The 24,579-nt window shown below is 44.5% G+C and overlaps 1 pseudogene; it reads right to left on the bottom strand.

Moving 5' to 3' along the window:
• Positions 1–3,998: 3,998 nt before the first annotated feature.
• On the bottom strand, positions 3,999–24,268 carry LOC119299616 (annotated as a pseudogene).
• Positions 24,269–24,579: the final 311 nt, after the last annotated feature.

Raw genomic sequence — 24,579 nt, forward strand, 5'->3', positions numbered from 1 at the left:
AACTGACAACCAAAACACCAATGGGCACAACTAAGTCTAGGTTTGTAGTTATAGGTGAGGATTTTTTGCAATAGTCGACCATGTGGTAACAACACTCGTTTACTTTGACATGATGGCTATAGTTCGTGGAAATAGCCAACCATGAAAATGTGGTAAGGGAAAGCCGATTGGTATTCTACAATGACATCTTCTTGTTTTTACCGGCGGTGTATATTAACTGGCGGCAGGGCCACATATGTACGCGACAATGATCATGAATAGTCTATTGTATTTTTTTCTAGGGGGGGGGGGGGGCTCCCCGGCCTCTGCATTAGAACGATGCATACAACCAACTTTATAAATAAGTAAATATGTTCAACAAGGTCTTAAAGTCTCAAACGAAAGTAAAGGAAAGCTCACAAAGAGCCAAAGGGCCAATAACAAAACTAGCCAAAAAAGCCACAACCGGCTGGCATAAGAAAGATAGGTAAACTAATTGCCTATCCTATTACAAGACCGCCAACCAAACTGGTTGAAAATATCCCGTCCTACCATTTCCCACCGGATAGATCCAGTAACCAAAAGCCCTTGGCCTCCGTCGGAGTGAGTAGCGACCACATACGGATCAACGCAGTGGCTCGGAAAATAACCTGCGAAAAATGAATATTGTTGTTATGTTAAAAACCAAATCATTTCTGCAGTTTCAGACTGCCCATAATAAAGCACATACTCCTACGTGAATGTGTCTCGCTGTTTCGGACTCTATCCCGTTAAGCCACATTCCAAATAACGTACTGACAGAACTCGGAGGAGTAATATTAAAGGCAATGTGGACCGTCCGTCATAGAACTTTGGCCAATGAGCAATCAAGAAAAAAGTGTTTGATGGTTTCATCCCGATCACAGAAACTACACCTAGTAGGTTCTGTCCAGTTACGCTTGGCCAAATTGTTCTTGGTTAAGATGACTTGTTTATGTACAAACCACATAAACACTTTAATTTTCAAAGGAACTTTGATTGCCCAAACATATTTGGAACTGGGAATAGAGCTTGAATTGATAACATCAAGATACATTGATTTAATTGTAAACTCTCCAGACCTAGTAAGCTTCCAGCGTAATTTATCGGGTTGTTGAGACAGCTGAACCTCCATCAGTCTACTCACTAGATGGAGCCACTCTTCCCAACGATTACCGACTAGCGTCCTCCTGAACTGAATATTAAGGGGAATGGATTGAAGTACCGTTGCAACGAAAGCATCACGTCGTTGAACAATATGATACAGAGACGGGTATTGAAGTGCAAGTGGGGTCTCTCCGAGCCAAGTATCCTCCCAGAATCGTGTGGTAGCACCATTGCCGATAATAAACTTTGTCTTATTAAAAAAGACTACTTTTACTCTGATAAGCCCTTTCCAAAAAGGTGAGTCAGTCGGCCTCGCTGTCATCTGGGACAAAGTTTTGGACTGAAGATACATGCTACGAAGGATCTGCGCCCAAGTGGCATCAGTCTCGACAGATAACTTCGACAACCACTTGCTGAGAAGACATCTGTTCTTGACCTCAAAATTCTCAGACCCCCTTGGTCTTTCGGTCGACAGATAATATCCCACTTGGCGAGTTTGTACTTTCTTTTTAGTTCATCGCTCTGCCAGAAGAATCGGGATCGATAAAATTCTAGTCTTTTTCTAACTCCAACTGGGACTTCGGAGAAAGACAAGAGAAACATAGGCATACTCATGAGAACCGAATTTATCAGAATTAATCGGCCTCCGTATGACATAAGCTTTCCCTTCTAGCAACTCAGTTTCTTTTCAAAGCAATCCTCAATACACTTCCACTCTCTGTTTATTAGCTTGCGATGATGAATTGGTATACCTAAATATGTAAAAGGTAAAGTCCCCAATTCGCACCCAAACAATTGTAGATAAGCCTCGTGTTCCTCATTAGCTCTTTCAAAACAGAAAGTTCGCTTTTGTGAAAGTTAATCTTTAACCCAGTCAATTGTTCAAATAAGCATAACACCAGCTTCATATTTTTCGCTTTTGCCAAGTCATGCTCCATAAAGATGATCGCGTCATCAGCGTACTGTAGAATAGACACACCTTCATCAACTAGATGAGGCACCAATCCACCCACCTAACCAGCCTCCTTAGCCCTTCCTATCAGGATTGCCAACATATCAACTAAAATGTTGAACAAAATAGGAGACGTCGGATCCCCTTGTCTCGGGCCCTTATGTGTCTGGAAATAATGACCCATGTCGTCATTCACTTTAATTCCAACACTCCTTTTTTGCGTGAATGATTCGACCTGGAGTCGCCAGGCTTCATCAAACCCTTACACATACGCAAGGCCTGTTGAAGGAAAGGCCATTTGACTTTATCGTACGCTTTCTCGAAATCCATCTTAAAAACAACTCCATCTAGTTTTTTGTGTGAATTTCGTGGAGCGTTTCATGAAGGACCACAACCCCTTCTAGGATGTTTCTGTCCGGCATGAAAGCAGTTTGGTAATGCTGCACCACAGAATGCGCAATCTGTGTGAGCCTATTAGTCCCAACCTTGGTAAAAATTTTGAAACTAACATTAAGAAGATAGATCGGCCTGAACTGCTCAATTCTCACAACCTCTGTTTTCTTAGGAAGCAATGTTATTGTTCCAAAATTCAAGTGAAATAACTGTAGCTGTTCAGAGAAACACAACCTCTGTTTTCTTAGGAAGCAATGTTATTGTTCCAAAATTTAAGTGAAATAACTGAAGCTGTTTAGAGAATAAATCATGGAATATTGGTAGCAAATCCCCCTTAATAATATGCCAATACTTTTTATAGAATTCTGCCGGAAAACCATCCGGCCCTGAAGCCTTATTGTTTTTCATCTGCGTAATGGCTTCAAACACCTCTTTCTCAGAAAACAGGGCAATAAAAATATCATTCTCATCAGCAGTAAGTTGAGGCACATCCTCAATTCTGGACTCATCTAGGGACACACAATTATCCACCGAAGGCCCAAACAACTGCTTGTAGTATTCGGTTATGTATAATTTTAGGTTATCCTGTCCTAAAATCGTTTCTTCATCTTGTTCAAGCTGAAAAATTCTCTTCTTTCTGTGCTTGCCATTAGCGATCAAGTGAAAGAATTGAGTGTTCGCGTCCCCCTGGACAACTTTGCGAACCTTAGCCCGCAGCGCCCACTTTAATTCCTCTTCACGGAGAAGCTCTTTCGACCTCATCTCCGCCTCCAGTTTAGCATGAAGCTCCGTGGCTTGCAGAATTGTGGACTCGGCTTTCAAATCTAGGGACTGAATAAGTGTAAGGAGCCTTTTCTTTTCGACCTTATAAATCCCACTAAGATGCTTAGCCCACCCATGCAAAAAACTTCTCAAATGCCTTATCTTATTCTGCCAGCGCTCAACCGAAGTCCTACCTCCTGCATCCTTAACCCATTCCATGGCTACCAAATCCAAGAAGCTCGTTAGGACTCAATCCAGTTTTTCAAATGTCGGATTTGGCAAAGCATTAGCCCAAGTAAATTCTCTACCCGAAAGCTCTACCTCTCTTAGATCCAAGCTTTCGATAATGATATTAAACATAAACGACCACCTGTCATCGAAATTATCATTGTTCTTTTCCTCTCTCTTCCTAATGATATTCAAATCACCCCCAACCAGAATCGGGAGTTGCTCAGAGCCGCTGTTCCTAACAAGATTCGCCAAGAACTCTGGTTTGAGCTCAGGCTGTATAAACTAACATATGCTTAACAAGGGAAATATGCTAATTAAGATTAAAATTCAGACATGCTTATCCGGTACAAGCATTTATGCTTTTCAATGCAAACAACATTACAACTCTTTTCATAAGCACACGAGGGTTAAAACCACATGACAAATGGCCTGAATATATTTTTATCCATACATCAAAGTTTGTGTGTAACCGATGATTATTCTGAGGATGGAGAGGGAGTCAATCCAACATTAATCAGAACACACAATAAACAAGTAACCGTCCAAATAACACAACTCATTTTGGGATGTCGGCTGGTGGGAGTACGCCCTTGAGGAAAGAGTAGAGAAGAACAAGCGCTCTCTTTGGCTGGTAACTAGGAACCAGATGGCCAGCACCCCTCACTGATGCAAACGTGAAGCCTCCCTTGTACTGCTGAACATAGCCTCCAACCTAAATCCACCACTACCCCATTAATTTCATCACAGGATCAAGCACACATCATATCGAATTTACTTGGCTTTTTCCGATGTCCATTTCTGAACACCCAGCAATTACCTCGCTGTCTGGGGTGTACCAAGGGCGCCATGGCTTCGTGATGGGTAGGTTGAGATCGTTGACGGAGTACCTCGTCGCGGTAATGGGGCACACATCATCCATATCCCCACTGAAGAAATCGTGGTTGTTCTAGTTAGAAACCTGAAGCGTAGCTACTTTATTCTGCTCAATGCTCAATGTGTGCATGCATATATATAGTACCTATAGAGCCATACACTTAACCCACGTTTGACTAGCCTTCTGATGGTTGGCACCATGGAAACTGGGCCGTCGTTATAGTCCAAGTCTGGGCTGAAAGAAATGAAGTTGCGTAGTGCAAATTAGTTAGACCGGGCGTTGCGCTCAAAGGAAAAGAAAAAAAAAAGATTGGGAAGACGTGCTCTGTAGCAGGTATTGTGTGTAATATACAGTACTTTTTTTGCGCGCGGTAAGTACTATACAGTACTTACCTGCAAGCTGTCCAACTTGTGTTGGCCCGGGCGTGCAGAGCTTGTTGCACCTCGCCATTGTTGAGGTAAGCCAGGACGTAGTGGTCGATGCACGGATCGTAGCCAGCCAGCTGATAAACCATAATTTATAAAGACGTACTGTGAATGGTCAAAGATTTTTTTCCTTCATTCTTATAGCTATCTTATGTAGCTGTTCGAGTAGTAGAAATGTTTGCATTGCTGCCCATAGAAATGTTTTATTTTCATTGGGAAAAAATGATCGAGACTAGCCGATCAACGGTGTGATCTTACGTAGCCGGACGAGTGGTACGAGTGGTACGTGCCGTCACGTTCCGACTTGAGGCAGATCGGGGCGTATATGTTGTGGAGATCGATGTTGCCTATCCGGGGCTTGCGCGACGCCACGAAGCACTGCCAGTCGTCTTTCGAGGTGAAGGTGCAGTTTTCACGGATATTGGCCCACCCCTCGTCGGAGATCACCCCGTGGTTCCATAAGAACTCGAGGCTCCCCTTGTCGTTCATGAAATCGTCAAGGTACGGATTGCCGACCTACATATATATAACGTGACGAGAAATGGATATAAGTGTGTAATAAGTTGCGGGACAAAAGGAGGTGAATCAAACTAGGCACTAGTACTTACCAAGATGCCGCGGAGGTTTATGAGAGTGGCGCCGTAGAGCTCGTTCATGTATTCGATCACGGTGGCGAGCTGCGGCACGTAGTGGCCGCCGTAGCTCTCTCCGGCGATGTAGAAGTCGCGGCCCTTGTACTCCGGGAACCGCTCCAGCCATTTGAGCAGGAAGACGAACGCGTCCTTGGCGGTTCTCGGGTCGCCAACGTTGTCGTTATTGTTCGGGTTGTTGCTCGCGTAGGAGAACCCCACGCCGGCCGGTGACTCCAGGAAGATCACGTTAGCCACTGCACATAGTAATCTTCTCAGTTCAGTATAAAACAATGATCAGTGATATCTACTCCGCTCAGAAGACAGTTCGACTTAGACACTTACGGTTGTTCCAGGCATGCTTGTTCCTGCTCAGGGTCTTGCCGTCGGGGTTCACTCGGAACGGGCCGAGCTCCGTCATGGCGCCGTACCCGAGCGACGAGCACCCGGGCCCACCGTTGAGCCAGAGGAGGAGCGGCTTGGAGGCCGCCTCGTAGGGGGCCTCGACGAAGTAGTAAAAGAGCTCCCGGCCGTGCTTCTCGCTCACCGTGACGTAGCCGGAGTACTGGTCGAAGTTGACCCGCGGCGGCTGGCCGGGCAGCGCAGCGATCTTGTCGGCCGCCTTGGCGCCCAGAGGTGGGAACGGAAATTGCGTTGGCAGGTGGCTGAAGCTGCTGGCGTCGGCCCATGGGTCGGTTTCCTCGGGCACGTTCGCACTACTGGCCCTTAAAGCTTGCCTCTTCTTGGCCGTGGACAAGATGAACTTCCTGAGCTGGTCCTCCTGGGAGGCATCTGCAAGTGATGCGCCCAGCAGAACCAGCAGCAGGAAGAAGGTAGTCCCAACCATCTCGCCTGTGACTTTGTGATCTTGTGAAAGATCAATCTGCCTGTCGAGGTGTATATATGGAGTAGGAAAATGCATATTACTCCTAGGTGAGTAACTGAGATCCGATAAACAACGGTCTGAATAGAAGCATGCAGCTCGGATTCTCCAAGGCTGTTGGCTAGCTATACTTGCCGGGTTTGGATTCCCCGATGGTAATTTTTGAGTTTACATGGCGCGAACGGTCAGGTGAGACGATGATAGCTAACCATGGAGTACATCGGAAGGACCCAACTCTAGCGGTGGGTTAAGAATGCCGGCCGGCGGAAGCAAATTTTAACACAATGGGCTTACTGACAATTTACTTCGATTAAGACCAAGATGGAAATGGTAAATGTTCGCTTAGAAAAATGATGTTTTAAGTTCCAGGCTTCCAGATGTGAACGCACTTGATTACGTCATAACATTCCTTTGGACGCATACCATAGCCAAACTGGGAAGAGTAGGTATGTTTAGAGCATTTCTAATCGATGCCCTAAATATCTTTAGAAGAGCAAAATGAGGAGTTCACCACACCTAGCCGAACTCTCAAATGTTTAGGGTATCTTCGACACCGACTCTCAAACCGCCTGCATACGTCTGGATCACGCTGTCCGGGCCATGGAAGCCATTCAATGCGGGCTTATGTTGATCCGCAGGGCGGACCGGACGCATTTTCTCCCACAAACTTGAGACAAATGTGGAGGGCTTTGTGGGCGTCCAGACAGTACCAACATCCGCTTTTTACCACCCCGACCACCCAAACCCCTCCTCCCTTGGCCGCACGCATTTCCGTCCGGCGCCGGGTGCCCGCATTCATGTCGTTGTAGAGCGCACCTGCACATTGAAGACGGCTCAGGGCGGACGCGACCTCTCACCGCTTCCGTCATTGAAGCGGCGCACCGGTCGAGGATGTTGCACGCGACGCGCCTCTGGTGTCCGCGCCTATTCAATGCTGGTGACGTGTTACTAGACAGGACGGATATCTACCACGCCCGCTCAATGCCCCGTTCGTCTGTATGCCGCCGTTAAGCAGGCTCGTCGGCCGAGAAACCAACTCTGACGCTGTGCATTGACGCACCCGGACGCCTGGTCTCACCGAAATCCGGAACTTAAAGGCGGCCACACCTGGCTAACTTCACGCCACAACACAAGCCTCTCCACATCCTTAACCCTTGTGCCGTATCCGCCATGACTGCAGTCAGCGAAGCTCTGTGGGAGACCCCCCTCCACGGAGATGAAGCACGAAGTGGCCGCCCTTTGGGCCGCCTGGCAGAGCGGCCGTGCTAGGCGGATCGAGGCTGACTTGCCTGCCAGCTCGCCTGAGGTCTCCGACGACGAGGATGACCCCACGATGAAGACGGGGTCCAACGACACGGCACCAGAACCCGGGCCTGTGCACGTTGGCTTCACCATGGAGCAGGCGCACGCGCACTACAACGCCGCCAGGGCGCCTATGTCGGCGTTCCAGCAGGCGCAAGAGAAACACTGGTACAACCTGTTTCTCCTGCAGTAGCATCGGCTGGCAGAGGGCCAGATCGATGGCGAGCATGCGAGCGAGGAGGCCGTGGCGGCCTTGGCCCCGGTGAACCCCAACTTCGTCGCGAAGTAGCTTGCGATCAACGAGACCGTCTGCGCTAAAGCCGCAGCTCGCCAGGAAGCAGCCGCCGCGGAGGCGCAACTGCAGGCGATCGCAGAGGAGAACAACGTCAGCTGCGCCTCCTACATGCCGCCAAAGAACTATCAAGCGGCCCGGTGGGACGACGACAACGCTGGCGCCACCATTTCCACCGTGGACCTCACGTCCACCAGTGACGGACAGGGTGTAGACTCCTTCGAGAATAAGTAGGACACGGGAGGTGGCACGCCCTGGTGTACCATGTGGGCCGGTCTGTCTTCGGTGTTCTACTCTTACTTGCCGAAGACCGCACCTTCACTTCATAGTTCTTATCACCGGTGCTCATGAAGACGACAGATGAAGGAGGCGGTCCCAGAAAGAGAATAACAAGGGCTTGGACGCCGGCGCCCATCATAGTTTTTTCTTTGTTCTAAATGTTAGAAGTGTCATGCAAATCCGCCGTGTTTGCATGAATGTCGTCCATTAATATAAATTATATCCGAACTTGAATGAAATCCGATCATGTTTGCACGAATTTCGTCCACTTCGTTTGGATGGTAATTGAAATGTATGCAAGCAGCGTTGGATGATGTTTTTTTGCATCCGTGTCCGTGGACTGGTCCTCTCTATCCAGAAACGGATGTGGAAAGAAATTTGCGGATGCGAACTGTTCCCCTTTTGTGTGTTGTTCGTGCCTGGTGTATTAACCGGATGCGTGTGTGGTCTGCAGCGGCCGGTGTGCATGCGCATTGTCATACACTCAGGCGTGGTGGTGTGTGCTATATGTGCCTCCGTTCCGGCCTCCCATCACCGTCCCAAGCGCCTCTTCTAACCCGTTGTTATCTCTGTCCTAGTCGCTGGAAGGAAGAAGGAAGAAGATGGACAAAAACTTCCATGTAGAGTCAGTTTGTTTGAGGGGTTAAATTTCAGGGTTTAGTTAGGTCTGACCACTATTTAACTCCTTAAATTATAAGGAGTTAAAGTTTAGGGGATTGGTTGAAGATGCTCTTGTGATTCGTGTTATTAGTACAAGTGTTTGTAGATATAATATCGAGAACTAACATATAGTTGGTTGATCCAAAATTTCTTTGTACTCCAACACACTACCCCTATTTTATCATATGTCTCATTAGAGCGGATTATCATTTAAGTAGGAAGTGAAGTTTACATCAATAACGAGGTGTAAGTGGTGGTTTTTTTCAATCTTTATGTCCCGTGACTCTGGTCTTTAGTAGGCACTACCTGAGTGTATAAATGTGTTGGTGGTGGTGTTGTGTGTGGTGTGTCTACCTTCTGCTTGATGTTTCTCAAAGATACTCCCTCTATCCTACGATATAAGACGTTTTTGCAAGCTATGTTAACTTCCATAAACGTGAATATAATGTTGATCAACACATCATATTGTGAACTAAAAAACAACATAAATATCAGCGGTGGCGTCCACAATACATCATTCCTTGATCATGTACATGAGTATAAGTATCTAGTTGGGCAACAAAAGGAACTCGTCGATAGACTTTGATGGCGTATGTGAGTTCAGGCAGGGTGTTTATGTAACTTAAATGTCTTGCTTTAGCTTACTGCATCCCTACTTCTTTTAAGGAGATCAAAAGATTGGGGGTGCCTACCATCCCTCTCTTCCATACAGTTTCATGTGACCTTCATGAACACATATTTTTATTCTTCTTCATAAGAAGAGAAAATTTCTTATTTGGCCCTTCCATTATTTGCCCTAAAATCTTTTTCCTCTTTTTTTGACACTAGAACTTCATTTTGTTCCATCAAAGACATTTTGTCACTTTTGGCCACTAATACCACTAGATGACTTGTTGCGTTGAACACATTTTGTTAGTTTTGGCCACTCATACCACTAGATGACCTGTTGCGTTGAACCCATTTTATTGGAGACCCACTAGGATGTATTTTAATTCACCCTTTTCTCCCAACGATTTCATAATTGGGCGTTGAACCCATTTTATTGGAGACCCACTAGGACGTATTTGCAAATATTTTTCAGGATTCTATCTTTGCCAGTATCCCTCCGTGAATTGGGATGATCTGAACATTTTCCTGGCAAACAAATCTCGGGCAATAAGAAATGTTTCACAATGTTAACAATGAGCACAATAAAAGATGAGGATGGACAAGAATCATGTTTTTTTCACCCGTAGCCACAATGATGACTTTTGTGACTCAGATTCAACAAGACTTCTATTGGGGGGTAATGAAATTCCCTTAGGATCCCACCCAGTCCTATATGGTAGCAACATAGTGAAAATTCATACTAAATCAAATAAACACAATTAGACAAGTCCATGCTAACAGGCATGGTAAAAAAGTAAAAGAATGAGATAATAAATGAAAGACAATGTCAAAGTAGAAGCCCCATGAAGAAAAAAACATTTATGTTGAGGAATTCTTGCTAGTCCACTATGGACCATGTGCCATCTCCTCATCCTTATCCCTCCATGGACTAGTTGGTCTACACGTATAACTATGTACCCCTCTTTCCTATTACCTCATAAGGTAGCATTGGTCTTTTTCAAGGACCGCTGACATATAGAAACCCCTAAGGGTAAGGGGTAGAGGCTCATTCATCTAAAACTCATTACAAGAGGAGGAGGGGGGGGGGCTAGTCTCTTGACATCCGAGAAGTTCCATATAGCCTGGAGTCGAGAATCAAGACTAGCGGTCGCCTCAGAAGGCTCGATCTAATCTCGACATAACATCCTTCATGTCATAGGAGTAGGCCACACTCCAACAAGGTGACCAAACCTATTTAAAACATATCAAACTGTCCATCTTGTCGGTGTATGACGACCTTCACTACAAGTCCATGTACACGCACCCCTAATAATCTTTGTTGTGATTATGTTATTATGATAGCCCCTACTCTCCTATTGTCCCGAGACAACAATACTATATAAACTTGAATATGCCTAACAAATGGAGATACACTATGATTAAAATTCAAACATGTTTACCTGGGACAAGCTATGATATGCTAATACTTTTATTATCTTCAATATGAACAAAATTGCAACTCTTTTCATCATCACACGAGGGTTAAACCCTTAGACATACGCATGGATACATTGTTATCCATATCTTGAAAGGTGTAAGCAACGATTTATTGTGAGGCTGGAGGGAGTCAATCCAACATTAACGAAAATACACTTAGACATGTGAGTATCCAAATAGCCCAATTCAGTTGGGGATATCAGCAGGTGGTAGCGTGCCCTTGAGGAAAGAGTAGAGGAGCAGAAGTGCTCTCTTTGGCTCTTAGTACCATATGTTTCTGCTCATCCATTAATTACCTCATTGTCTGGGGTGTACCAAGGGCGCCATGGCTTCGTGATGGGTAGGTTGCGATCGTTGACAGAGTACCTCATCGAGGTAATCGAGCATATGGAGTCCATATCGCCACTGGAGGAAAGGTGCTCATTCAAGTTAGAAACCTCATGCTTGCTTTATTCTACTCAATGCTCACTTGCTCAGTGTTCAATTCATGCATGAAATTGGAATGGAATATAGATATCACATTTACAGTACCTGAAGATCCATACGCTTAACCCACATTTGACTAGCCTTCTGATGGTTAGCACCATGGAAACTGGGCCGTCGTTATAGCCCAAGTCTAAGCTGAAAGAAAAGAAGGATCGTAGTGCAAATTAGATTGGGGTGTTGCACTGTTGCGCTCAAGAGCAAGAACAAAAATAAAATGGGGTGAAGTGCTCTGTAGCAGCAGAGCATTAGAGTGTGGCGTTGCAAAGACCGGGCTCCATGGAGCTCGTTTTGCCAAAAAATTAAATATATTTAAAAGTTTCAAAAAATGTAAAAAAAATCTGCAAATGCATATGCATATTCTTCAAGTATGTATAAAATTTTATTAAATAATTTGATTATTTGCGTCCTACACACAAAAGACAAATATCTGACACAAATACTGCAAAGAAAAAGCCTATTTTAATCCGTGTATTTGTCTCGTTTGTGTACATCACATATGAATATATACATTCATGAAATTTTATACATGTATACTACAAGTATATATCTACATGAAAACTATTTTTCAGATTTTTTCAAGATGTGGAAAAGATATTTTTACTGAAAAAATAAAGAGCTCAATGGAGCTCGGCCTCTGCGGGCACTTTCCACAGAGCATTATGCATATAGACTACATATAACTTACTTGCAACCTGACCAACTTGTGTTTGTCCGGGCATGCCGAGCTTCTTGCACCTCGCCATTGTTCAGGTAAGCGTCGACGTAGTGGTCCATGCACGGATCGTAGCCAGCCAGCTGACAAATCAAAATGGCAAAAACTGTGACCATGGCCAATTATTATTATTATTATTATTATTATTATTATTATTATTATTATTATTATTATTATTATTATTATTATTATTATTATTATTATTATTATTATCATCATCATTGTTGTTGTTGTTGTTATTATTATTATTATTATTATTATTATTATTATTATTATTATTATTAGCAGCAGCAGCAGCAGTAGTAGTAGTGTTGCGAAAAACTGTGATCTAGTTATCTTATGTAGCTCCTGGAGTGATAGGTGCCGTCACGTTCCGACTGAAGGCAGATCGGGGCGTATATGTGTTGGGGAACGCAGCAGAATTTTAAAATTTTCTATGCATCACAAAGATCAATCTATGGAGTCATCTAGCAAGGAGGGAGAGGGGAGTGCATCTACATACCCTTGTAGATAGCGAGCGGAAGCGTTCAAGAGAACGGGGTTGATGGAGTCGTACTCGTCGTGATCCAAATCACCGATGACCGAGCGCCGAACGGACGACACCTCCGCGTTCAACACACGTACGGTTGGGGAAGACGTCTCCTCCTTCTTGATCCAGCAAGGGGAAGGAGAGGTTGATGGAGATCCAGCAGCACGACGGCATGGTGGTGGAAGCAGCGGTGATCTCGGTAGGGCTTCGCCAAGCTAACGAGAGGGAGAGGTGTTATGAGGGTAGAGGGAGGCGCCAGGGACTTGGGTGTGGCTGCCCTCCCTCCCTTCACTATATATAGGGCCCCTAGGGGGGGCGCCGGCCCTAGGAGATCCCATCTCTAAGGGGGGGGAGGGGGCGGCCAAGGGGGGACTTGCCCCCCCAAGTTAGGTGGGGCGCCCCTACCCCTAGGGTTTCCAACCCTAGGCGCAAGGGGAGGCCCATGGGGGGCGCACCAGCCCACCAGGGGCTGGTTCCCCTCCCACTTCAGCCCATGGGGCCCTCCGGGAGAGATGGCCCCACCCGGTGGACCCCCGGGACCCTTCCGGTGGTCCCGGTACAATACCGATTACCCCCGAAACTTTCCCGATGGCCGAAACTAGACTTCCAATATATAAATCTTCACCTCCGGACCATTCCGGAACTCCTCGTGACGTCCGGGATCTCATCCAGGACTCCGAACAACTTTCGGGTTACCGCATACTAATATCTCTACAACCCTAGCGTCGCTGAACCTTAAGTGTGTAGACCCTACGGGTTCGGGAAACACGCAGACATGACCGAAACGACTCTCCGGTCAATAACCAACAGCGGGATCTGGATACCCATGTTGGCTCCCACATGTTCCATGATGATCTCATCGGATGAACCACGATGTCGAGGATTCAATCAATTCCGTATTCAATTCCCTTTGTCAATCGGTACGTTACTTGCCCGAGATTCAATCATCGGTATCCCAATACCTCGTTCAATCTCGTTACCGGCAAGTCACTTTACTCATACCATAATGCATGATCCCGTGACCAAACACTTGGTCACATTGAGCTCATTATGATGATGCATTATCGAGTGGGCCCAGAGATACCTCTCCGTCATACAGAGTGACAAATTCCAATGTCAATCCGTGTCAACCCAACAGATACTTTCGGGGATACCTGTAGTATACCTTTATAGTCACCCAGTTACGTTGTGACGTTTGGTACACCCAAAGCACTCCTACGGCATCCGGGAGTTACACGATCTCATGGTCTAAGGAAATGATACTTGACATTGAAAAAGCTCTAGCAAACGAACTACATGATCTTGTGCTATGCTTAGGATTGGGTCTTGTCCATCACATCATTCTCCTAATGATGTGATCCCGTTATCAATGACATCCAATGTCCATAGTCAGGAAACCATGACTATCTGTTGATCAACGAGCTATTTAACTAGAGGCTCACTAGGGACATGTTATGGTCTATGTATTCACACATGTATTATGATTTCCGGATAACACAATTATAGCATGAATAATAGACAATTATCATGAACAAGGAAATATAATAATAATCATTTTATTATTGCCTCTAGGGCATATTTCCAACAGTCTCCCACTTGCACTAGAGTCAATAATCTAGTTACATTGTGATGAATCGAACACCCATAGAGTTCTGGTGTTGATCATGTTTTGCTCGTGGAAGAGGTTTAGTTAACGGATCTGCGACATTCAGATCCGTATGTACTTTGCAAATATCTATGTCTCCATCTTGAACATTTTCACGAATGGAGTTGAAGCGACGCTTGATGTGCCTGGTCTTCTTGTGAAACCTGGGCTCCTTGGCAAGGGCAATAGCTCTAGTGTTGTCACAGAAGAGAGTGATCGGCCCCGGCGCATTGGGTATGACTCCTAGGTCGGTGATGAACTCCTTCATCCAGATTGCTTCATGCGCTGCCTCCGAGGCTGCCGTGTACTCCGCTTCACATGTAGATCCCGCCACGACGCTTTGCTTGCAACTGCACCAGCTTACTGCCCCAGCATTCAAAATATACACGTATCCGGTTTGTGACTTAGAGTCATACAGATCTGTGTCGAAGCTAGCGTCGACGTAACCCTTTACGATGAGCTCCTCATCACCTCCATATACGAGAAACATATCCTTAGTCCTTTTCAGGTACTTCAGGATGTTATTGATCGCTGTCCAGTGTTCTATGTCGGGATTACTTTGGTACCTTCCTACCAAACTCACGGCAAGGTTTACATTAGGTCTGGTACACAGCATGGTATACATGATAGACCCTATGGCTGAGGCATAGGGGACGACACTCATCTTTTCTCTATCTTCTGCCGTGGCCGGACATTGAGCGGAGCTCAATTTCACACCTTGCAACACAGGCAAGAACCCCTTCTTGGACTAATCCATATTGAACTTCTTCAACATCTTATCAAGGTATGTGCTTTGTGAAAGACCTATGAGGCGTCTCGATCTATCTCTATAGATCTTGATGCCTAATATGTAAGCAACTTCTCCAAGGTCCTTCATTGAAAAACACTTATTCAAGTAGGCCTTAATACTGTCCAAAAGTTCTATATCATTTCCCATCAAAAGTATGTCATCCACATATAATATGAGAAATGCTACAGAGCTCCCACTCACTTTCTTGTAAACGCAAGCTTCTCCATAAGTCTACATAAACCCAAATGCTTTGATCATTTCGTTAAAGTGAATGTTCCAACTCCGAGATGCTTGCACCAGCCCGTAGATGGAGCGCTGGAGCTTGCATACCTTGTTAGCATTCTTAGGATCGACAAAACCTTCCGGCTGCATCATATACAATTCTTCCTTAAGAAAGCCATTAAGGAATGCCATTTTGACGTCCATTTGCCATATCTCATAATCATAGTATGCGGCAATTGCTAACATGATTCAGACGGACTTCAGCTTCGCTACGGGTGAGAAGGTCTCATCGTAGTCAACCCCTTGAACTTGTCGATAACCCTTAGCGACAAGTCGAGCCTTATAGATGGTAACATTACCATCTGCATCCGTCTTCTTCTTAAAGATCCATTTATTCTCTATCGCTCGCCGATCATCGGCCAAGTCTGTCAAATTCCATACTTTGTTTTCATACATGGATCCTATCTCGGATTGCATGGCTTCAAGCCATTTGTTGGAATCTGGGCCCGCCATTGCTTCTTCATAGCTCGAAGGTTCACCGTTGTTTAACAACATGATTTCCAGGACAGGGTTGCCATACCATTCTGGTGTGGAACGTGTCCTTGTGGACCTTCGAAGTTCAGTAGCAACTTGATCCGAAGTACCTTGATCATCATCACTAACTTCCTCTCTAGTCGGTGCAGGCACCACAGGAACATCTTCCTGAGCTGCGCTACTTTCCGGTTCAAGAGGCAGTACTTCATCGAGTTCTCCTTTCCTCCCACTTACTTCTCTCGAGAGAAACTCTTTCTCCAGAAAGGACCCGTTCTTGGCAAAAAAAGATTTTGCCTTCGGATCTGAGGTAGAAGGTATACCCAATGGTTTCCTTAGGGTATCCTATGAAGAAGCATTTTTTCCTGGTTGAAGTTTCTTGACATAAGCATCGCATCCCCAAACTTTTAGAAATGACAGCTTAGGTTTCTTACCAAACCATAATTCATACGGGGTCGTCTCAACGGATTTAGACGGTGACCTATTTAAAGTGAATGTAGCTGTCTCTAGAGCGTATCCCCAAAATGATAGCGGTAAATCAGTGAGTGACATCATAGATCTCACCATATCCAATAGAGTGCGATTACGATGTTCGGACACACCGTTACGCTGAGGTGTTCCAGGCGGCGTGAGTTGTGAAACGATTCCACATTTCCTTAAGTGCGTACCAAATTCGTGACTTAAATATTCTTCCCCACGATCTGATCGTAAGAATTTTATCTTTCGGTCACGTTGATTCTCTACCTCATTCTGAAATTCCTTGAACTTTTCAAAGGTCTTAGACTTGTGTTTCATCAAATAGACATACCCATATCTACTTAAGTCATTAGTGAGAGTGAGAACATAACGATACCCACCACGAGCCTCAATGCTCATTGGACCGCACACATCAGTATGTATAATTTCCAATAAGTTGGTTGCTCGATACATTGTTCAGGAGAACGGAGTCTTGGTCATTTTACCCATGAGGCATGGTTCGTACGTGTCAAATGATTCGAAATCAAGAGACTCCAAAAGTCCATCTGTATGGAGCTTCTTCATGCGTTTGACACCGATGTGACCAAGGCGGCAGTGCCACAGATATGTGGGACTATCATTATTAATCTTACATCTTTTGGTATTCACACTATGAATATGTGTAACATCACATTCGAGATTCATTAAGAATAAACCATTGACCAGCGGGGCATGACCATAAAACATATCTCTCATATAAATAGAACAACCATTATTCTCGGATTTAAATGAGTAGCCATCTCGTGTTAAACGAGATCCAGATACAATGTTCATGCTCAAAGCTGGCACTAAATAACAATTATTGAGGTTTAAAACTAATCTCATAGGTAAATGTAGAGGTAGCGTGCCGACGGCGATCACATCGACCTTGGAACCATTCCCGACGCGCATCGTCACCTCGTCCTTCGCCAGTCTCCGCTTATTCCATAGCTCCTGTTTTGAGTTACAAATATGAGCAACCGCACCGGTATCAAATACCCAGGAGCTACTACGAGTACTGGTAAGGTACACATCAATTACATGTATATCACATATACCTTTAGTGTTGCCGGCCTTCTTGTCCGCTAAGTATTTGGAGCAGTTCCGCTTCCAGTGTCCCTTTCCCTTGCAATAAAAGCACTCAGTCTCAGGTTTGGGTCCATTCTTTGGCTTCTTCCCGGCAACTGATTTACCGGCCGCGGCAACTCCCTTGCCGTCCTTCTTGAAGTTCTTCTTACCCTTGCCTTTCTTGAAACTAGTGGTTTTATTGACCATCAACACTTGATGTTCCTTTTTATTTCCACCACCGTTGATTTCAGCATTGAAAATACTTCAGGAATAGTTTTCACCATCCCCTACATATTGTAGTTCATCACAAGGCTCTTGTAGCTAGGTGGGAGTGACTGAAGGATTCTTTTAATGACCGCCTCGTCCGGGAGGTTAATGTCTAGCTGGGACAAGCGGTTGTGCAACCCAGGCATTTTGAGTATGTGCTCACTGACAGAACTATTTTCCTCCATCTTACAACTGTAGAACTTGTCAGAGACTTCATATCTCTCGACCTGGGCATGAGCTTGGAAAACCATTTTTAGCTCTTCGAACATCTCATATGCTCCATGTTTCTCAAAACGCCTTTGGAGCCCCGGTTCTAAGCTGTAAAGCATGCTGCACTGAACAAGGGGGTAATCATCAGCAGGCAACTGCCAAGCGTTCATAACGTCTTGGTTCTCTAGGATGGGTGCTGCACCTAGCGGCGCTTCTAGGACATATGCTTGCTTGGCAGCTATGAGGATGATCCTCAGGTTCCGGACCCAGTCCGTATAGTTGCTGCCATCATATTTCAGCTTGGTTTTCTCTAGGAACGCGTTGAAGTTGAGGTTGACATGAGCGTTGGCCATTTGATCTACAAGACATTTTGCAAAGGTTTTTAGACTAAGTTCATGATAATCAAGTTCATCTAATCAAATTATTTAATGAACTCCCACTCAGACAGACATCCCTCTAGTCATCTAAGTGATACATGATCCGAGTCAACTAGGCCGTGTCCGATCATCACGTGAGACGGACTAGTCATCATCGGTGAACATCTTCATGTTGATCGTATCTTCTATACGACTCATGTTCGACCTTTCGGTCTTCCGTGTTCCGAGGCCATGTCTGTACATGCTAGGCTCGTCAAGTCAACCTAAGTGTATTGCGTGTGTAAATTTGGCTTACACCCGTTGTATTCGAACGTTAGAATCTATCACACCCGATCATCACATGGTGCTTCGAAACAACGAACCTTCGCAACGGTGCACGGTTAGGGGGAACACTTTCTTGAAATTATTGTGAGGGATCATCTTATTTAAGCTACCGTCGTTCTAAGCAAATAAGATGTAAAACATGATAAACATCACATGCAATCAAATAGTGACATGATATGGCCAATATCATTTTGCTCCTTTTGATCTCCATCTTCGGGGCGCCATTATCATCATCGTCACCGGCATGACACCATGATCTCCATCATCATGATCTCCATCATCATGTCTTCATGAAGTTGTCTCGTCATCTATTACTTCTACTACTATGGCTAACGGTTTAGCAATAAAGTAAAGTAATTACATGACGTTTATGTTGGCACGCAAGTCATAAATAAATTAAGACAACTCCTATGGCTCCTGCCGGTTGTCATACTCATCGACATGCAAGTCGTGATTCCTATTACAAGAACATGATCAATCTCATACATCACATATATCATTCATCACATCCTTTTGGCCATATCACATCACACGGCACATGCTGCAAAAACAAGTTAGACGTCCTCTAATTGTTGTTGCAAATTTTTTACGTGGCTGCTATAGGTTTCTTAGCAAGAACGTTTCTTACCTACGCCAAAACCACAACGTGATGTGCCTATTTCTATTTACCCTTCATAAGGACCCTTTTCATCGAATCCGATCCGACTAAAGTGGGAGAGACAGACACCCGCTAGCCACCTTATGCAACTAGTGCATGTCAGTCGGTGGAACCTGTCTCACGTAAGCGTACGTGTAAGGTCGGTCCGGGCCGCTTCATCCCACGATGCCGCTGAACCAAGATAAGACTAGTAACGACAAGTAAATTGATAAAATCGACTCCCACAACATCTTGTGTTCTACTCGTGCATAGAAACAACGCATAGACCTAGCTCATGATGCCACTGTTGGGGAACGTAGTAGAATTTTAAAATTTTCTACGCATCACCAAGATCAATCTATGGAGTCATCTAGCAACGAGGGAGAGGGGAGTGCATCTACATACCCTTGTAGATCGCGAGCGGAAGCGTTCAAGAGAACGGGGTTGATGGAGTCGTACTCGTCGTGATCCAAATCACCGATGACCGAGTGCCGAACGGACGGCACCTCCACGTTCAACACACGTACGGTTGGGGAAGACGTCTCCTCCTTCTTGATCCATCAAGGGGAAGGAGAGGTTGATGGAGATCCAGCAACACAACGGCATGGTGGTGGAAGCAGCGGTGATCTCGGCAGGGCTTCGCCAAGCTCCAACGAGAGGGAGAGGTGTTACGAGGGGAGAGGGAGGCGCCAGGGACTTGGGTGCGGCTGCCCTCCCTCCCCCCACTATATATAGGGCCCCTAGGGGGAGCGTCAGCCCTAGGAGATCCCATCTCCAAGGGGGGGGGGCGGCCAAGGGGGGACTTGCCCCCCCCCCCCCCAAGTCAGGTGGGGCGCCCCCACCCCTAGGGTTTCCAACCCTAGGCGCAAGGGGAGGCCCATGGGGGGCGCACCAGCCCACCAAGGGCTTGTTCCCCTCCCACTTCAGCCCATGGGGCCCTCTGGGATTGGCGGCCCCACCCGGTGGACCCCCGGGACCCTTCCGGTGGTCCCGATACAATACCGATTACCCCCGAAACTTTCCCGATGGCCGAAACTGGACTTCCAACATATAAATCTTCACCTCCGGACCATTCCGGAACTCCTCGTGACGTCCGGGATCTCATACGGGACTCCGAACAACTTTCAGGTTACCGCATACTAATACCTCTACAACCCTAGCGTCACCGAACCTTAAGTGTGTAGACCCTACGGGTTTGGGAGACAAGCAGAACCGAGACGACTCTCCGGTCAATAACCAACAGCGGGATCTGGATACCCATGTTGGCTCCCACATGTTCCACGATGATCTCATCGGATGAACCACGATGTCGAGGATTCAATCAATTCCGTATTCAATTCCCTTTGTCAATCGGTACGTTACTTGCCCGAGATTCGATCGTCAGTATCCCAATACCTCGTTCAATCTCGTTACCGGCAAGTCACTTTACTCGTACCATAATGCATGATCCCGTGACCAAACACTTGGTCACATTGAGCTCATTATGATGATGAATTACCGAGTGGGACCAGAGATACCTCTCCGTCATACGGAGTGACAAATTCCAGTCTCGATCCGTGTCAACCCAACAGATACTTTTGGGGATACCTGTAGTATACCTTTATAGTCACCCAGTTACGTTGTGATGTTTGGTACACCCAAAGCACTCCTACGGCATCTGGGAGTTACATGATCTCATGGTCTAAGGAAATGATACTTGACATTGGAAATGCTCTAGCAAATGAACTACACGATCTTGTGCTATGCTTAGGATTGGGTCTTGTCCATCACATCATTCTCCTAATGATGTGATCCCGTTATCAATGACATCCAATGTCCATAGTCAGGAAACCATGACTATCTGTTGATCAACGAGCTAGTTAACTAGAGGCTCACTAGGGACATGTTATGGTCTATGTATTCACACATGTATTATGATTTCCAGATAACACAATTATAGCATGAATAATAGACAATGATCATGAACAAGGAAATATAATAATAATCATTTTATTATTGCCTCTAGGGCATATTTCCAACACTATACATCACATTCCGACTGAAGGTAGATCGGGGCGTATATGTTGTGGCGATCGATGTTACCTCTCTGGGATGCGTGCGCCGCCACGTAGCACTGACAGTCGTCTTTTGGGGAGAAGGTGCTGTTGGCACGGATCCCCGCCCAGATCTCATCGGAGATCACCCCGTGGCTCCATAGGAACTCCAGATTTCCCTCGCCGTTCTTGTAATCGTCAAGGTACGGATTGCCGACATAGATGACACAACCGAAACATGATATGGCCGGTACAACTACAAGCATGTCCCATGCAAAACAAACCAAAATAATTCTGCAAAGGCGCATGCGAAAGGCACTTACGAAGATGCCGCGAAGGTTGATGAGAGTGGCGCCATAGAGCTCGTTCATGGATTCGATGACGGTGGTGAGCTACATGACGTAGTGGCCGCCATAGATCTCTCCGGCGATGTAGAAGTCACGGCCCTTATACTCTGGGAACCGCTCCAGCCGTTCGAGCAGGAAGACAAACACGTCCTCGGTGATTCTGGGGTCGCCAATGTTGTTGTTGTTGTTGTTCGAGTTGTTGCTCGCGTAGGAGAACCCCACGCCGGTAGGCGACTCCAGAAAGATCATGTTAGCCACTGCACACATCCAATCACGTTATCCATTAGTACTCCCTCCGTCCCATAATATAAGAATGTTTTTGACACTAGTGTGGTGTCAAAAACTTTCTTGTACTATGGGTTGTGTTACTTGGGTGATATACTATACTAGTTGTGTACCACTCTAATTTGTAGTTTCACTTACGGTTGTTCCAGTCGTACTTGCACTACAACAGGAACCCCCATATAGCAACACATTTTTCCGTATCTAAGAGTCCATATATTCGTTGCTAGTGTCTTTACCAATGGTTTTGGATGCGTAGCCTTATCCAGTGTTGCTAGCGCATAATGCAACGCTTATATTGTCGTTGGTAAAAGGGACTATTGCAAGACTACAACAGATAAAATGGACTTCTACATCACTTCTATATGTTGGTGGTCAATGCACAGGAATCAAAATCCAATTGCTTGGCAACAGAGAATTTCCAACGCTTCAAGTGTTGAACATATATCGTGTGAATAATACTATTTTATATATTAAATTAATTCTCCACGTAATGGTCATAATTATGTATTTTCAAGTGAAGAAAAACAAGAGAATATACTCCTGAGAGGAAGAAATCATATAATAGATAAAGTTGTTGGATTACAATGGTGGATATTGAAGGTGGAACATCATCCAAATGTTATGCATAACCTAACTATTTTCTTGACAACGAAGCTTAAACTGAAAGCATCCATCAACATCCATACAACTTAACTAAAACATAAATGAGGAACAACATCCAATGGGAATGTCATCCCTACAACTTAACTAAAACGTCACCATGGACCGGAACATCATCATCATCATGGAAGTATACTCGCCATGCACCCATATACTCATCCATTTATCTTCTAAATCTGCAAACAAGAAAAGAAATGAACTGTTAAAACACAATGAGGCAAGATATTACTCACATGCAAAGGTTGAAGGCCACACACTCTTTGTTTTTTATTTATTACCGCGAGTATTGCAGTTTTGCAACTACGTACCATATTTTCAGTTTTCACAAGTGCCATATCAAAATGCCCTGTCCAGAATTCATTTCTAATTTCTGCACCATCAAGTTTAACTCTAGGATAACACCATACACTTGCAGCAAGAGCTACGTCCCTGTTACAATTTTTCAGTCTCTTCAAAAATAATATAGTTCCAGCCTGATAGAGAAGATCAAAGTTACCATTGTCAGAATCATCCTCATCACCCATGAAAAACAGAGTCAAAACAAGGGAACATATGAAATGAATTTCATCACTCTTACAAGTAGTTCGCTCGCACCCAACCAACTCAGCAAACTACCACTTTGAGCACTCTTACTAGCTACATTAGTACCTTTTGTTGTTCTTTTGGTCTGGGCAGCAGTCTGATAGCAAAGAAGTAATAAACAAATAAAAAAGCTACCACTATAGTTTGAACAGTTTGTATGTGATTATGGAAAGATACCAGCTTCTTTACAACAGAAGTTTTTTCTGCCTGACATGCACTCACATTCTCAAGCAAAGTTTCTTTGTTCTAAACAGAATTCTGATAGCAAGATGACCACCAGATACATAAACATCGGAGCAATATATTTTGGACATATTATATATGGTAATGGAAATATACCTTGTGTTTAGCAGAATTTATTTCCCCTTGCCGTGTATTGAAATTCTAATCAAAATTTTCTTGGTTCCGGACAACATTCTCATAGCAGAAAGTAAACACATAAACATAGGAGCACTATAGTTTAGATAATTTTGTATGTGAGACTATGAAGATACCTTGTGTGCAGCAGAACATTTTTCTAGTTGTCATGCACCGCCACCATTATGAATCATAGTTTCTTTGTTCTGGGATAAAAGGATACACATCAAGTTCTGGGTACTGTATATGTAATTGCAAAAGGTGTAAGCGTAACAACTTAATCCTCGGCAATGACATGTTCCAAAGATTATTTAAGTAAATAGACCTCCTTATCTGGAATAGAATGGTTGTTTGATGCTTGCAAATCTGCACTATTTGAACCACTTGGCTTGTTCTGTAAATTATTGGGTCATTTTTTAACTAGTCGGAGTCCATCAACTGAAGGGGCAAGCACTCTCTACAGATAGCATAACAAAGTATTAGTTGAGACCATAATTTTTTGAGTAAAATTTGAGGAATTTTATTGTGTACTTCAACAAGATACATACTTTTATGTTTGAGTTATGTCTATCAACCAAAGGCTCAAGCGCAATTGTAGCCATTGGATCCGAAATTTCCTATCATAGAAATACAGAAAGGTTTGTCCAAAAAATAAATGAAGGTACTAAACTTACCATCTTCATTTTCATATGCATTAGCATCATGACAATATGTGAAGCCTTCTTCATCATTAGTAGCTATTTCTTGGACATCTTTTTCAACAGAATTGTGATGTTTCATTGATTCTTCCGACATATATTCCTCGTTGGATTCAACAAGGTTTGTTATTGTTAGTGACATATCTGCTGCAAAATGAAAATGACAAAAAATTTAAATAAATTATGAAAATACAATATAGGTTGTTTGGGAAACTGCAATATAGAGCACACAGAAACCACGAGTTCAGTGTTTTTCTTTACAGTGTGTTTATGTATCATTTTATAGAGCCTCAAAAAATGTAATTGGCAAGCAAGGATTTAGTAGTTTCTAGTACTCTTACAGTGAATTTTGTATATTATTTACAATGTCACAATAAATGTAACTCTACTGCAAAGCTATAGTAATTCTGAAGTTTAGTCCTAAATGGTTTATTTTTCCTAGTGTTTTTACCT

Source organism: Triticum dicoccoides, chromosome 5A, assembly GCF_002162155.2.
Source record: "Triticum dicoccoides isolate Atlit2015 ecotype Zavitan chromosome 5A, WEW_v2.0, whole genome shotgun sequence".
In the NCBI taxonomy this organism is placed as follows: Eukaryota; Viridiplantae; Streptophyta; class Magnoliopsida; order Poales; family Poaceae; genus Triticum; species Triticum dicoccoides.